This window comes from Apteryx mantelli, chromosome 7 (genome assembly GCF_036417845.1).
Source record: "Apteryx mantelli isolate bAptMan1 chromosome 7, bAptMan1.hap1, whole genome shotgun sequence".
Taxonomy (NCBI): Eukaryota; Metazoa; Chordata; class Aves; order Apterygiformes; family Apterygidae; genus Apteryx; species Apteryx mantelli.
This window is the reverse complement of record NC_089984.1, coordinates 35398907-35414866: the sequence shown is the minus strand read 5'-3', so window position 1 is coordinate 35414866 and position 15960 is coordinate 35398907. Positions and strand designations below refer to the sequence as shown.

Genomic DNA, 15960 nt, shown 5'->3' with positions numbered 1-15960 from the left:
TTTAACCATGATATCATTATAGAAAAGTGATACTGTCATTGCTGCCTGTTTACTATGCCTGTATTAAAAGCCCAGGAATCAGTTTTGTATGGATTGTCTTGCCCATGCAAACTAATTGCAGGGGGACAGGGAAGAAGGAAGACTGAGAAGGGGATAACTTGTGGACTATATTTTAGTATCTCCTGGAGTGCCTTAAGTGAAAGAAGACGGGGTCATATTTTCTGTAGAAATTTGACGGCAAACTCCCACTAGCTTCTCAGGAGCAGGGTAAAGGCTCCTGGTGTGTTTTTTTTTTTAGTTACTATTATTTGTATGGTCATATGCTGGAGTTGTTTTGCAGTTCACTGCTGTTCTTTCAGCCTTTTCCACTGGGAGCAGATGCAGCTCTTGCTGACAGATGAGACAAAAATCAAGATTTTTTTCTTTTTGTGCTTCCAGTACTTTACACTGTTGTTTGGAAACAGCAGCCTAAAGCAAAGTTTCCTCAAATACAAATCTTGGCTTTGTTATTTGCAAGTAGTCATCTGGCAAACAACTTCTCATCCCCATTTTATAGGTAGGTCTGCATTTCAGACTGGAACAGCACAACTGTGTTTGCAGAGGAAGGGTTCTCCCAGCACAACGGTGTTAAGTACTCAGCCTTGAAGCAAGCCAATCTGATACTGGAGCTATTGGGTAATAAATATAGAACTCGATGCTAGTAACTTGTCTAGCTGACTGAGAAAATCACTGCTACTTTCCTGCTTTCCTGTCTCACTCCTTGCCCTATTTTAAGACTTTTTTTTTTAAACAGGGGGTTGAGGTTTTGTTATTGCTGCTGGTTTTAGGCTATTTTGCACTAAACCACAGTTCCAGACTTTGCAAGATTTTTGCATGCATAAATGTACCTGTTGTAGTAGAAGAGTGAGCGCTTCTGAACAAGTTGTTCTCATCTAATGCTTGTAAATAAGCCATTAAATATGTTCGTAGCTGTTTTGCCTTAGTGGGTGCCCTATAGTTGGGAAAATGTTCGGCCTTCCGGTTTTGCTGGGCTCTTCACCATGTGCAGCTGCCCACTGCTCTCAGCGAGGCTGCTCTAATGCCTCAAGTGAAGCACCTAGCTGACTAAAGGACTGGATTCATTCTGCTCTGAATGCCTGTGGGCTGCTTAAGCAGTTTCTATTAAAGAAATAATCTCATGAGAATGCAATAAGGCAAATTAACACATGAAAGCACTGAGAAGCCTCTAAATTCTAACCTAAAATGCTTGTGTTTTGACACGAGGTAGGTGAGTACAGCCTAACAAGAAGAGCCATTCCCTTAGAGGTCTCTGAGAAGTCCTTGAATACTGCCCTGGGCTGTCTAATCTGCAGTTATTCAGGAGCAGGTGCTGCCTTTGAAGATGAAGATAGCTTGAAGCAAGCCATGAGTTTAGGGCAATGTTTTTTCAAGCTATGGTCTGTAAGAGGTAACTGAGGCTGTGATTTCAGAGAGTGGCTTCGTGAATTGCTCCTGACCATTCTTGCCTCAGTGCTGTAAGTCCCCACATTCATCTGACAGAAGAGTTTGTGGGGCTGCACTGTAAAAGCAGCTGGTTAAAAATATTCTGAAAGAAAATTATTCGATCTGAAATTATTTTAACTCCAGTCAGAGCCGGACACAGGGGAGAAGGTGAGAATTCCTTATATCAGCACTGCAGGTAAAAGCAGGGTATGGCAAAGCTATGCCCGAAGAAAAGCAAGCCTAGTGCCAGTCAGTTTAAATCTGTTTCATGGCTCCGCAGATTCTCTGGAAACTCTGGCAAGTCAAAGAGGCTGAAAAAGTCTGACCTCGGGCTCAGACCTGCAACCTGTTAATGCTCTAAGTGGCTTGTACCAATCAGCTGGTCTTATTTCACTTTAGTAATTAGATTACAGGAGAAGTATTGATTAGATAGACTCTAGAAAATGTTTAAGGACTTCACCCTTCTGGAGATGGAAGTGGAAGAGGTTTTTCACCCATGAACTGAAGTGACAAATTAGAAAAAGCTGATATCAGCTTATCATGGGTTTAAAGTTGGGAATGACAGGAGCTACTGGCAACTTGGCTCATGGTGACCCTTTCCTGTTCCCTTCCCCTTGCCTGTGAGCTGGTGCCATGTGTCTAATCTGACCCTAGTGCTCAATCAGCCGGTGGGGATGGTTTACACAGGGGACAGGACTCCACTGCGGCAGGGAAGAGCCAGGACTGGCCCAGGGCTCTAGCTGAAATGTATGATGCTGGGGAGGCTATTGCCCACAGCTGTCCACCTGCTCCTCAAGCTGTGCAGTTATTAGCCTGTTCAATCAGCTCCTGACCCACTGCAGGTCACTGCTCAGCCTTTTGAGGCCAAGCAAAAATAGTATCTGTTCTCCCTGACAAGCCTGTGACCTGTAGCATGTCAGAGGCAGTGGCACCCCCCCCCCCCCCGAGTCATCCATGCTGCAGGGACAGGAACTCCTCGAGGGAGGCAGGAGGGCTGGCAGCGAAAAGGCTGTGTGCCTCCAGGTAAGCCCTGCTCCTCCAGCGCTCACAGCCCCTTGTTTCATTTGGCTTTACTCAGACATTTCTGGGCATTAGATCCAGCTGGAGCCACGCAGGCGTTTTCCATCAGCAAGGACTGGCGGAGGAAAGTCCCTGCTTTGTAAGCCAATGCGGTGAAGTGAGTAAAGATTGATCCAGGTAGCTGTGGCCCTGCGGAGCCAGGCTTTGAAGCCCTTGCAGTTGTTCTTGAGTCTGTACCCAGAGGGGCCCTACAACCTTGCCACCAAACGCCCCAAGACAGGCTGCTGGCAGCAACATGCTACCACATTGGCACTTCACAAATGTAGGTGAACCTTTAAATTGGGACCTGACAAACCACAGGCTGAACCAAATTTATCTTTGCTCCTAAGGCAGGTGAAGCTTATGGAAGAGAAGTGATGGACTTGGCAGTAAGCCAGGACCCCATGTTAAATTTTTTTTTTTAAACCTGACTTAGGTTAACTTTTCCTCTCTCAGACTTCCCCTGCTGTCTTCAAAGGCTGCTTGTTGACAGTGAAGGAGAGTTCAACTATTTAAATTTTCACCTTGCTCAGTTGGTTACATAGCAGATACCTTGCTGGTAGTGGTCACCTTGCGATGTCAGATTCACTGCAATGTGTCTCTTGCTCAAAAAATATGTATAGGCACCTGCAAGGCGTGCTGAGGCATGGTGGCAGGCAAACTCCCTCCCATCCACACTGAGCGAGAGTGTGATTTAGCCTTTCTTGGCTGCGGCGGTAGCTGAAACAATGGAAACCTCCCCAAAGGCTGGGGCATGCAAGCCAGTATGATTTCTCTTGAGAGCAATAAAAAGAGGGACTTAGGTTTAATTAATTGTGTGTCAGAGCAAACATTGAAAACAAACTTCCCAACCCAAAGCGGTAAGCTTAGCACCAGCTGCTGAGGAACATTTCTGGCAAGAAAGGCAGTCTTGAATAGACAAGCAAGGAAGCGAGGCACTTCCAAAGGGTGACTTGGGCCAACTGCACAGGGCTTCTGCTCCAATCCCCCATCCCCGACCGTGCAGGGAGCACAGGGCCAGGGCATGGAGAAGCAGTTTGCCTGACCGGCACCTTCCTTTGTGCAGGTGCTTTGTGAACTGAAGAGGAGTCCATCTTGGACACAGCAGCAGGGTAGGGGGAATTTCAGCTGGGGTCCTGATCCTTGATACGTGTAAAGATGAAAAATTCATAAGTTGTCCAAAATATGAAGGTTCCTTAGAGTTTACAGTCTTCTGGCCTCTAGGGACCCAATATACGCAACAAACAGTACAGGGACATCTGAAGGACCCGATGTTCCTTTACCAACCTGCCAGGTCACCAGTTAGGGGAAACCTTTAAGCAGGAATGAGGTTAGCCAGAGTAGCTGAGGCAGAGCTGGAAAAGAAAGTGGCTTTACAGCTATGTTGCTTCTGCTGCGACTACCCAGCCAGCCTTTCTCTCCCTGGGGGGATACCAAATGTGGCTGCGTTAGCTGCGGCTGTGAAGGTCTGCCCCCAGGAAGTGGAAATCCAAGCTTGCACTGTCGGGAGGATGGAGCAGACGCTGCAACAAGTCTTGTCCTTGTGGGACTTTTCTACCTGCAATTTGCCTGTGAATTGAGGAATTGAGCTTGTTTGTGACATGTTGAGGTTAGGCCTGAACAAAAACTCTATTTCTGAAAACATCATACTTTTAAAAAAAATCCCTAACTCAGTTTATTGTTATGCCTTTGCTAGGTTTCAGAAGGCAAGTTTGGGTTAGTCACTGCTACTTGTGGTATCAGAAAAAACAAGCTAGTTAAACACATGATAAAAACAAAAAAGTTGTGTGAGAAAACCCCACACTTGCTTTCTAATTACCAGTATTACCTTGAACACAGTTGTCACAAGCTACTCTTCTGAACAGCTCTGGGTGGGAGGAAACTGTTTTGGCCAAGTAGAAAAGGTTAAAAATTAAAATACAAGTGAGAAGAAAGGGCTAGGAAGTGGCTAGCTGGGAAAAAGCTAAGAGAAAAAAGGAAGAAATGTTTTTTTTAAAAAAGTAGTACTGGCACAGAAGAAAACAACCACTTGGTTTTTGGAACAGACCAAAGTCCCAATGTGAGAAGAAGTTGTCTGAGCAGCGTGGGTGAGCAAGCTTGCACCGCGTTGCCTGCTGAAGGGTTCACAGCAAGCTAGTGTTCGCGGACAGAGCCACGGTGTTTCCTCTTCTTGACAGAAAATGAACAGTGCCCACTGCAAGTCCAAATCTGGAGTGCAACTCAAAGCACAATCTTAACTTCTCCATATTAAACTCTGGAGCATCCAAAAGATTCAATTTTAAGTGAATATTTATGAAAAAGAAACAGAAAAGGCTGACTGCTCTTGGCAGCGTGGCACAGAATTTGCTTTTACAAAATGTATTTACTTTGGAGGTTCCTTTTGCGAAACATCTGCCTGCGTTGGCCCTTGTCAGCTCCGAAGCCCATCAATTTTCCCTTCCCCTCTTTCTTACCCGTGTTCCTGTGAGTTTGCTGCCTCCACAGGGAGCCAGAAGCTCCAGCCCCTGCCAGACCTCACTCAGCTTCTTGATTATTTAGTTGCATTTCTATTGAGGAATAAGACACGTACTCATCGTAGGAAAAATCCACCCAGTTCAGCTTTGCATGGGCCTACCCAGAAGCTGTGCAATGCAAAGGGAAGCGCTTTGAGCATCGCTTGGTCTCATAGTAATTGCTGGTTCCATTTCTTTCCTGCTTCTTCCTAGATCTTATGACAAGAAGTCGTGAGGACAGCAAGTTGCTCGCAGTTCTAGTTCGCTGTTGGGTTCCTGGATGCCCAAAGTTTGGAGAATTTGCTCATCTCAGTGGGAAGAATGACACAAGCCATGCTTGCCCCCGGGGTACAGGCCAGCTAGCTTCCCGTAGCCCCAGGCCCACGGCAGGGCTGCCTGGGCCGAGAGGAGAGAGCCGGCTTCCAGCCACGCTCCTGCCCTCCATCCTGCTCGTGTGGTGAAGGCGCCGTTTGCTGGTGCCCCTTGAAAGCAAAGGTGGCCCACTGGGCCCGTCAGCCAGGTGCCCCTCGCGCGCTCCGTCCCCACGAGCATCCTGCAGCAGCACTGCGGGGATGAGCGCTGCATGGGGCACTCCTGGCAGGACATGCTGAGGGGAATATAATCGGTAAGAAATATAATCGGTAATATAAGACCACAGACAACTCTGCACTGGCAAACTATACATGTCTGATTTGCCTGTCAGCTCTTGCAAGGGAGGGGAGATTGTATTATCACAGGAGTGAGGATGAAAAACGCAAGGATTTGAACGTGAAAGCACCAAGAGCCCTGCACTAATGTTGTGGGAAGCTGGCAATACCTTCAAAGCAGAACAGCCAGGACTAGGGAGTGGGGTTTGAAAAATAGCTGAGGGAAAAATACGAGCCAAAATTCAATCTTTTGGAAAGGTGCACATACAAAGAGGGACATGTTACAGTAGAGCTATGGATGCAGTGAAGGAAAAGCACTGCAAAAGAACTGCCTCAAAAGTAACTATTCATCATTTACGGTTCTTTTAAAAACCCTTTACACTGCTGCTTGCAAAGGTCTGAAAATGGTTAACATGCCAAGCACGTATGTCTGTCATGCTGGGTAATGCTGCATCATCATTTCCTGATGCTTCTGTTCTTCTGTCCGTATCCATCTGTTGTCTTGTGTGAAGGTTACCTCAGAAACACTTGGGGACAGGGATTGTTGGGTTTTGCCTATGCAGAACCCAGCATGAATCGTTCCTGGTTCTTGCCTGGATCTTCTAGACACTACTATCAAAAAGAAAAGTTTAAAGGTTTCACATACCAAAATTAAGGGGAAGAGAAATTATCTTGGCCTTTGTGAACTAGCAAGGAAAGAATTTCAAAATAAGTACTTTGCAAAGTTTAGACTTCCAGAGGCTAGTGCAAGGTGCACAAAAGGGGAGACTGAGTGTACAGCTAGCAGGTGCACAGGTCTGCAAAGATGCCTTCACTGTAATGCCAAGGAAATCAAAATTGCCTCCAAGAAAAACAGATAAAGTGATGCAATGACATAATTCAACTGCTGCCAGTAGAATATAAATTACTCGCAGGACAATCAAGAAGAAAAACACCTACAGTATTTATTTGTGTAACACAGATATAGACCCCATAATTCACAGGTAAAAATGGGTGATTCTTTGAACCTATAGACACAAGAACAAACACAAATAAAGCAAATGACCTAGCTTAAAGCAGTGTTACAATAAAGGGGCCTGATGGGGGAGATGTTGCTTACAGCTGCCTTCTCTCCTTGCTGTGTGGCAGCACACCATCTGAATGAGAGCAAGACCTCAACCTTACAGAAAGCACCAACCAGACCTTTCTCTGAGGAGTGATATTGAAGGAAGAATGAAGAATGCATGCTCAGGTTTGTAAATTTTTGGCTAGATTAGTTTTAAACCCACCACATCTAAAACTACAACTAGAGCAGATCCATTTGGTGAGCAGAACAACCTAAGAAAGCTAGACTTCTGCATGAGGATGCCTCATCTTGCCCAAACAAAGAGTCATGCTAAAGCTGGATAAGGATGTGATGAGCATCATGCCCTTTTGAAAAGAGAAGGAATACACTCCACCGAGGGCTTTGAGATCTCTGCTTGAGAGATGTCCTACCAGTAAGATAAATTCTGCTGGTTGCATTGCAGGTGGGAGATACAGGTTATGTTGTCTAGACTTCTGCTCCATGCCTTTCACAGGTTATGAAAATATTGTGGTCCCAGCACTGCTTTTGCTAGCATTCCATTCAAGTAATAAACTAGGCATGATAAAATGCCTAGTTGTATAGTGCCCACACAAAGATACAAATCTCCTTGCTCCGACCCACCCCTATATTTTACTAAAAAGCAATGAACAAACATTTCTTGATGAGGGAGTAAAATACATTTTATTCACCCAACACCCTTTCTTAATTGGATGTACTTCTGGGGTATCTACTGATTATTCATGTTTCACAGCTTCATCTGTATTTTAGACTTTAGCACAAGCAACATGATGCAATGCCTGATAAGCAGGAGAGGGGAAATGCATGCACAATACAAGATGTTCCCCTCCAAATCTCAGTTCCTCTTAACGCAAAGAGGACCTACAGGGCACAGTGTTACTTGGGCTCAAATATAAAACTCCTGGTTGTAGAGCACCCTGTGAAATTGGTAAGCAGAGACCGATATTTTTAAACACAGACCTCGGTTAACATTTTCTCAGAAATGTCTAGGAGATCGCTGACCTCATCCTTCGAACAGGGAAGCAGGGTGCAGGCATGAGCTCATTCAAGGTTGGAAAGGAAGTCTGCGGTGAACCTCAGGCTCAGGGACCTGATCTACAGCCACAAAACTGCCCTTGCCCCACATGCAGGCACAGACCCTGACAGCAACTCAACAGAAAGATCTCAGCAAAGACTTTTTGCAATTTTTGTGACTGTGAGCATAAAGACAGGCTCAATCCCACCTACAAGTCACTTCACACTCTACACTGTCCTGGTCTTCCCACCGTCCTCTCTCCCCCCCTATAAAATACCTCTTTTGTCTGCTGCTTTGGGACCTACACATCTATGAGAAAAGAAGGGAGAAGTAAAACCTGGAGTAAATCAGTCTACAAAAAGTACTTAAGAACAAAGGATTAATTTTAATGCCCAGTTTTGAGCAAGTTTGGCCGTTAGCTTCAGGAAGTCTTCATCATTTATGTAGAGGAGGAAGCAGATGGAAATCATAGAATTAATTTGACCTGAAGAGATTGTGTTATGGAAAAACACACACGTCAGGCCCCATTACTCAAGATTACAGACCTGGGGATAAAATAAGCCATGTGTGGTGTACAAGTATGAGCATGCCGGATGCCATTTAGCAGCCTTCTGAACTGCACATTTCCTCGAGTAAAGGAGCATATTGGTTTTGTGCAGGAGAATCCAAGGCCTGTAGGAGCTTTTCTGTCTTCTGTCCTTCAAGGAATAGGATTAGCAACAGGAATGTTCCCTGTGAAAGCCAAGAAATTGAAAGACCGATAATACTGTCCCTTGTCTTTGGGTGGGATCTGTTTCAATCAAAGCAAAAAGAGTGCAGTTCCATCTCAAATGAGAGCCCATGGTGCCAAAGTGTCCATAGGGGCAGTGTTGAGCTCTAATTGTTGCTGCTGTACCCTAGCTGTGCTCCCAGATGTGAAGAAATGGCTTGAAACTTGTCTAGCATTTACTTTATAGGTCCCGGTTTTCTCCAACTCTGAAGGTGTGGCAGACACCAAGGTCCTGGCCAGGAGTATGAAGGGGAAATAAGTTTAGGCCATGACAATAAGCTCTGCTTGTTGGCTGGGGTGCACCCAGGGCACAGGCGCACCGCAGTGCCTGTCTGTGCTACGCAGAGCTGAGGAAGCACCAGCACTGAGCACTGACCTGCTAGCCAGGCCTGCTGTTGTCAAAATAGAGAACGGTCTCTTCCCCAGATCAGAGGACAGGTGAGAACAGGGACAGTAGGAAATACCCAAGGGAAAAGGGGAGAAGACTAGGGTTTTGAAGGGCTTGAAAGTGTTTTGCGACACTGTAGTCATACCTTGCGTTCAAGTCACTGTTACATTTGCTGTGATGCATAGGACCCTCAGACAGGGGGTGTCAGCAGAGAAAGTAGCTGTTATCCTACAGTTTATTGTTATCCTACATCTTATTTTGTAGATGATGTATCTAAAGGACAGGAAAGCTGCGGGGCTTGCAAAGAGGAGTTAGCACAACTGGAGTTTGTTGTGCAATTCTGTCACTAGTGGAGGGAAAAGGGCTGGGTTAGTAGCTGTTAGGCTCAGTGAATTCCTCAGGCCAGAAGGGACCCTGAGTCCAAACACTGCTCAAAGCAGGGCCAACTTCCAAGTTAGGTCAAGGTCTGGACATCTGCAGGGATGGAGATCCCACAGCCTGCCTGGGACCCTGCTTTACCTCTCATATGAAAATGTTAGTGAAAATGAAGACTGCCTTCCCTACAAACCCTAAAGTCACTAAAGACAGCAATTAGATCCCCCTCACCTTCTGCTCTCCAGCCTGACCAAACCAGCTCCCTTTTGGGAGCTGAGTCCCATGGGAGCTGCAAGAGTCTCTTGTTTTGCAAGGGCCCAACAAATCACAAATGTGAACTTGGCAGTAAACACTCTTTTTAAGATCATAGTTAGCAATGCAAACCCTACTTCTCACTTCTTTCCATTGCATGTAAGAGCAAAGCCGGGTGACAGCTACAGTGATAGCTATAACTGTCTGAAGTTAGGGGCCTTTGCAATGCTCTGAGTTTTGTGCAGAGTTTGGTGGCAATCACAGCAGGCCATGTTGAGTTCCACTCACTTTGAGATTGTTCTTAAAAGCAGTCTCTGAGTTTAAGGATCACTTCTTTTGATCTCCATTACCCATTTTGGAGATGCTGACTGAGGACTTTTTAAAGGAGACGTTTCCAGTCCCTTTGGCTAATTTTGGGGGTTCTGGCAGCCAGAGAGTCCACCATTCTTTTCTCTCACATTTAGGACATTTGCAAAGGCAAATGCAGTGCAGCAGAGACACAGGGAGAGCTGCAACCTACCTACCTTGGGCAACAGACTCCCCATTCAAGACTGCCACTAAGTTGGCAACTAGAAATACTCTTAAACTGCACTTACCGTTCCTGTAAATGTTATTAATGGCTTGGTAGAGAAAAGGTTAGTCTGAAATTTCCCTTGTCCCCCAAAGTGAGAAACCATGTCTTGTTGCATGACAAACAGACGTAGGACCTCTCTGTGAAGCCTTATCTCTGCACACGCCACTCCAGTCTTGTTGCAGGGCATACTTGAGCAGGGTTTGACTTTTGTTCTCATTACAGAGCAATCCAGGGGCAGCAGGGTTGGGAATTCAGAGTCAAGAGACTGGGCTAAAGGGGGCCTGGGACATGTATCCCACCACGGTTTCAGTGACGCTGAGAAGACAGGCCAGTGACCAAGTCTGAAACTAGGTCATGGAAGGAGGTTTGTTTTCCCATTGCAGAATGCTTTCTGCAGGCTACAGTGGGGTCGATTTGCAGAAGCATTCCTCCCTGCCCTTGGCGTTGTCACCAGTGTGCTCGAGCAGTGCAGCTTTTCTATGCGGGCTCAGCTCAGCTCCGAGGCCAAGTGTTACACATGCAAAGGAGCCACAAACTTCAGAGCATAACCAAAACCAATGTATTTATTTATCATTCTTGTGCTCTGAGTGAATATAAATAGAGTATGCATTAATTCACATTAATATGCTGAACATTGACTCTATTCATTCTTGGCATATCTGGACTTCACAAGATCAAAAGCAGTGGCCAAGAGATTTTTAAAGTGGGGAACAGTACTTTGTGCCTGGTTGGTTAGAGATCCTTAAGAAACACAGGATTTGCCTTAACAGACTCATCTAGTTCCCTGTTCTGCCTCCAGCGATGACCTACTTTCTCTGCCGAACATGTCAGAGCTCTCTGATGCACAGATGAAAAATTCTTTCCTGATCCTCTAGTGATCTTGTGTTTGGAGGCAAAATACTAGTAGTTTGTATTCAGAAGAGGCAGGAGAACCTACATCTGGACTAGCTCCACAGATTTCAGGGAGTTCCACCCATCTAGCCAACATTGCAAAATTTAACGTGGGCTTTACGCTAACCTCTCAGGACGAAGTCAGCATTTTACCACCACATTCAGCAGGGAATAAATTGTGCTGTTCTCAGGGGATGCCCAAGCAGCACAGGCAGGAATAGTCTGGAGAATCCCAGTGCACTTTCTGGGATGAAATTACAGGGTTTATAGCTTACTGGTAATCCAAAACTGGTTATCAGTCATCTTTATGTAAGTGTTAGAGATTACTGTAAAAGTGACTCATTCCCTTTCTTTTTTGGCGGGGAGGGGCGAATCTAATTGAAGAACAGCTACCTACAGTGTTGTTATGAACAAACTTATTGCAATTTAAACACCTGTACTTTGTTTTTTTGGCTTATAACACAGTTTGGGTCATAGCCCCTCTCAGAGTTACAGTAAGCCGTACTGTGATACTCTCTTTCCCTGTGCAAGGAGATGCACTAGTGAGTCATTTCCACCTCTTCAGCCAGAAGAGATGTTGCTGTGACTTTGAGATGTGTTAGAAAAAGGAAATAGGAAGAAAATCCCTTCGTTTAGCCATAAGGCTAGCTTCATACAGCTGCAACTTGAGTTATTCAAAGAGGCCACTTTTGCAATTGTATGGGCAGTGGAGGGTGAAACAATGTTTTTCTCTTTTACATGGAAAGACATACAGAAAAGACATACAAAATAGGGCTAAGGGTACCCTTTCTTCATCTCACTCTGGACTGTGGTCCCACAAGCGCTCAGCATATTGTACCCAGCTAACTGCTCTTATGTGTGATGGGATGATGGGGTCGTGGGAAGTGCAACGATGAAAAGTCTAAGTTCAAGCGTCTTCTCCCATTTGGTCTGGTTCAGAGCACCATGTCAGGATGTGAAGGGAGTTTAGCAAACACAGGTAGCCTCTCAAGCTGCTTTAACTTGATCATCTGTCTGCCTCAAAGCAAAAGCATTTTGTAAAATGCAGCCACTACTCAAAGTAACTTTACAGACAGTGTGTCTTTGAGATGGTTGTAATCATATTCTTGGGAGTAGTTGAAAAGTTGCTGGAACAAATGCGTGATAAAAGCCTTTCCATCCCCCCTCCCTCCCCCCCCCCACGGCTTCTGCAGAAACACTTCTGAATGTCATGATTCCTTCGTTGTTTAAAATGATTCAGCAGTAGACTCTCAAATAGTCTCCGTCTGGTTAAAAATAGTTGTTTGCCTCATATGGCTTTAGCATGGTACTGTCAACTGTAAAATGTTCCACCTTCCAAAAAATTAGAGTGAAAAATGAAAGGGAGCTTTCACACATCATTACTCTCCATAGTTAGACCTCCAGAGCTCATTCCAAGCCTATCGAAGGAGGAGAAGCCAGCTTGGAAGGCAGGAAGGCAAGATATTCGTGTTATTGCTTGGTGCCCAGCAGGTTCCCGTGAAACATTATCTTATACACGAAAGCAGCCAAGCTGATGGGTCATTCTGTTTCTCAAAACAAAACACTAATTTACTTTCAAGAAATATTTTTTCTTTGGATTTCTGAAATATAGCAAGGGCTTAGTCATAGCAGCTGGATGTCTCCTGACGTCAGGAGAACATGCTCCAGGAGGGAACCAGTATAACCCAGTTAGCTGAACACTCTACAGTCAGCCCAAAACACTGGGGCAAGACAGTCCAAGAGCCTGCAGCCTTCGTCAGACATGTCAAGCTCCCCACTCTCCACATGCACAGACCAGGGATGGGTCTGCAGGACACGTGATGTATTGGCTTTCTTTTCATTTAGATCAGTAAACAGAATGTGTTTTAGGGAAAAAAGGGTGTTGTGATTGCAATAGTGGACAGAAGGTGCAGGTAGGTTGTTTCTCGTAGTGCTGTAACATGATGCTTGAATGTGGTTGCCTTCAGGCCCTGCAGCTGGGGCCTGTGTGTGTGGTGTCACAGGGCAGCGCTCATGAGGCACAGCAGAATGCTAAATGGAAAATGCTTTGTGTCCAGCCTACTGGGCCATGCCTGGGTGGAGGTGGACAGTGCTTCTGCAGTGTCCAAAGTCAGCTCCTAATGTGCCTGTCTTGTGAAGGCTTCCAGCTGAGGAGTAAGGGATGCACAGATCGAAAGGCTGAGCTGCTTTGCCCCATGGCTCCAGACCAGAAGAGAGAGCCACTTGCAGTGAGCAGCAGATGTGTTCATGGTGGTTTCTCCCATTTGCTGAGCAGAAAACAGCCTTAGACTTGGTGATTCTTGGTCACTTCCAGCACTGAAGAACTTCAGGGATGCCAGAGGAGAGGGAAAAGTATCCATCTTTCGCTGCATATTTCACAGCATCAGAAGCTGACTTTAGAAGCTGTATGACAAATTGTTGGTTAATACCTGCATCAATTCTTTTTTTCCTGAAAAAATACACCTACTGTGCATGCAGAGCAGTTCTCTGCTCTTTTTGACAAGGTGATATGTGGAATACTGCTCCCTGGGACATGGCAATTCACTCTCGCTGGAATACAGTCAGGCTGCAGATGGCGGCTGTGGGAACTACAGGGTCTCTGCATTAAGCAGCTCCACTGTCAAATCCTAGCCAACATCAGTGGGACAGGATTTTACTACAGAGCCAAACCTCCCACAAAGGCCTAACAGCCAAGTGCTGCAGCATGTATGTAAGATGCTCTGAGTACCCATCTCTGCCACCAAGCAGCATTTGCTGACATTGCTGCTATATTTAAGAGGGCCTGAAGCACTCATTTCACAAAGCCCCATCTCCTGATATTTATATCTGGACCATAAGTGTTTGCTCTGGATTAGTCTTGATGACACAAAGGATGAGCCTAGAAATGAATCACTGCTACAGATAAATTAATGCCTTGAAGGAGCGCAGAAAGGGTCCAAGTTTGCTAGCTTCAGATGCCTACTTGTGTGCCAGACCCCAAGAAATAGTTGTGTTTATGGGAAGGGACTTTTTCACAGGCCAACAATTTTAATGCATGCCAGGTCTTATGCAATTTTTCTTTCCCTTTAAAATATAATGATAAAGTTTGAAGTGTGGCTTTTGTGCATGAATGAGACAGTTTCCATAATAATTTTTAATATGCATAGACATTTTGTTTTGACCTCATGGGGCATGAGTCAACTCCTATTTGAGGCCACTTGAGTCCTCCCAGTGACCTTCCTGGGGGCTGGCTAATTGGGCAGCAGAGGTCTGATGCACTGTAGGTGGCTGGCTAGCATGACCTGATGAGCCTTAGGGCAACTCAAAAGAGCAGTTCAATCCAAAGAGCCTGGATCAGGAAATTACATCCATAGCATTCAGTGTACTTGGTGGAAAAACAACGTTTCTGCCCTAAAAAGGTGCATGCTGCAACATCACAAGCCTCCCCTGGACAAGTCAACAGCAGTAGGCATTCAACCCTGCCAAATCCCTGAAGTTCACCCATCTGAAGCCGATGCTAAGTTTCTTACTTTGAAGGCTACAGGATTTAGGGGCTCCTTGATTTGACTGAGCTCTTTGAATGGAGCAAGCATGGCCCTGGGTGGCCTGAATTACATGAACCAAGTCCTCCACACTCACAGATGTAAGCAGGCCCCATGAACCTGACCCAGTCTCTCTCTCGGGAGTGCTGCCTGCATTGCACTGCTGCACGACAGCATGAGCAGAGCTGTAGCACTGATTTCAGTGAAGACAACTAAACACACAGAGGATGCAGGGATGGGATCTTGCTTAAATTCAGGCATGTGTCCATCCAGTATATATGAATTTTATTTCTCCTTCTTAAGGACTGTGGGAAAAGTAATTTCTTTTCTGGTAGAAGCAAGTTTCTGCAGGGATATCCAGGTTTCCCAGTTCAGCAAAGCCGCAGCAATTTACCTCAGCACAGAAAAGTTCCCCTATTCTGTAAGACCAACCAGGAAAAGAGAAGATCTGGATTCAGTAAAACACATGTCAGACCCCAAACAGAATCAGGCCCACAGAGCTGTACATTGGGCTTCCTCACAATTTACATCAGTTATTCACATCTCATTAGCTCTTTTTTTTATAAAGAGCTGCCCTTTGTATATAAAGAGCTAATGATACGTGTTTGTGCCACAATGCTGAGCACGTAACAATTCTGTAGTTTCACAGAAAAGTGTTAATATAGAACATAAATAGGATTGTGGCAATCTATAGAGCAGTAAGTCAATCAGAAAACTCCAGTAGGTGGTAGCCTATGCCCAGGTCTGGTGCCATCAAACATGGCTTCTCTGCCTCATAGTGCTGCTCTAGAAGAGACGTGGGAGTTGTTCTGGAGGTTGCAGCATTGCGGGCTGCTGGCCACGAGTGGGTCCTCTACCATGGGGTCTGGTAAGCAAATGGCACATGGTTTGGAAATTAAGCAAGGTATTTTATGTTTACAAAACAATTCATAAGAGTTTTAAAAAAGGACTAGCAGTGTTTATGCATAAGCTGGATGGACTTTAAAACATTGCGTGCTTTGTTGTGTCAACTCCCACACCTGCAGGAGCTATTTTAAAAAGCTCCATCCCCATGAAATAAGGGAGCCAAACACCTGAGTGAGTCTAAGCCCACCTTAGTGCTCCAGCTAGAGCCACGTTGAATATTTTTGCTAGCTGAGCTGCAGAATGTTATGGAAAATGTTCACTCCAAAGAGTCTCTGTTCCTGTCTGAATTTAAAGTTGGTGAAAAGCAGTGAGTGAAACTGCAGGGGAGCTGGTATCAGGAGGCAGCCTAGGTGCAAAGCTCAGCTCCCCGGGGCGGGTGACTGTGCTTCCTGGGAAGTGGGGAGGTCTTGGAGGGCTTACGAGCCTTGCCATGCACCGCAGCCTGCTGCTGGGCTTCTAGACTGCCTGCACAATGCAGGAAGAAATGACACATTTCTCTCACTGA

General features: G+C 45.6%; 1 protein-coding gene across 6 annotated transcripts in view; it reads right to left on the bottom strand.

Annotated features, from left to right (window-relative positions):
* Positions 1 to 15960, bottom strand: part of ADRB1 (adrenoceptor beta 1) — a 64856-nt gene that overhangs the window by 28732 nt on the left and 20164 nt on the right. The window contains exon 3 of one of the 6 annotated variants that reach the window (XM_067300276.1): positions 3365 to 4110. The exons of 3 other annotated variants lie outside the window; for them this stretch is intronic. The gene's annotated coding sequence lies outside the window, so the exon portion shown is untranslated. Of the gene's footprint in view, positions 1 to 3364; positions 4111 to 12215; positions 13432 to 14903; positions 14969 to 15960 lie in introns of those variants that run through there. 2 more of the 6 variants (XM_067300277.1, XM_067300279.1) reach the window with 2 other exon arrangements.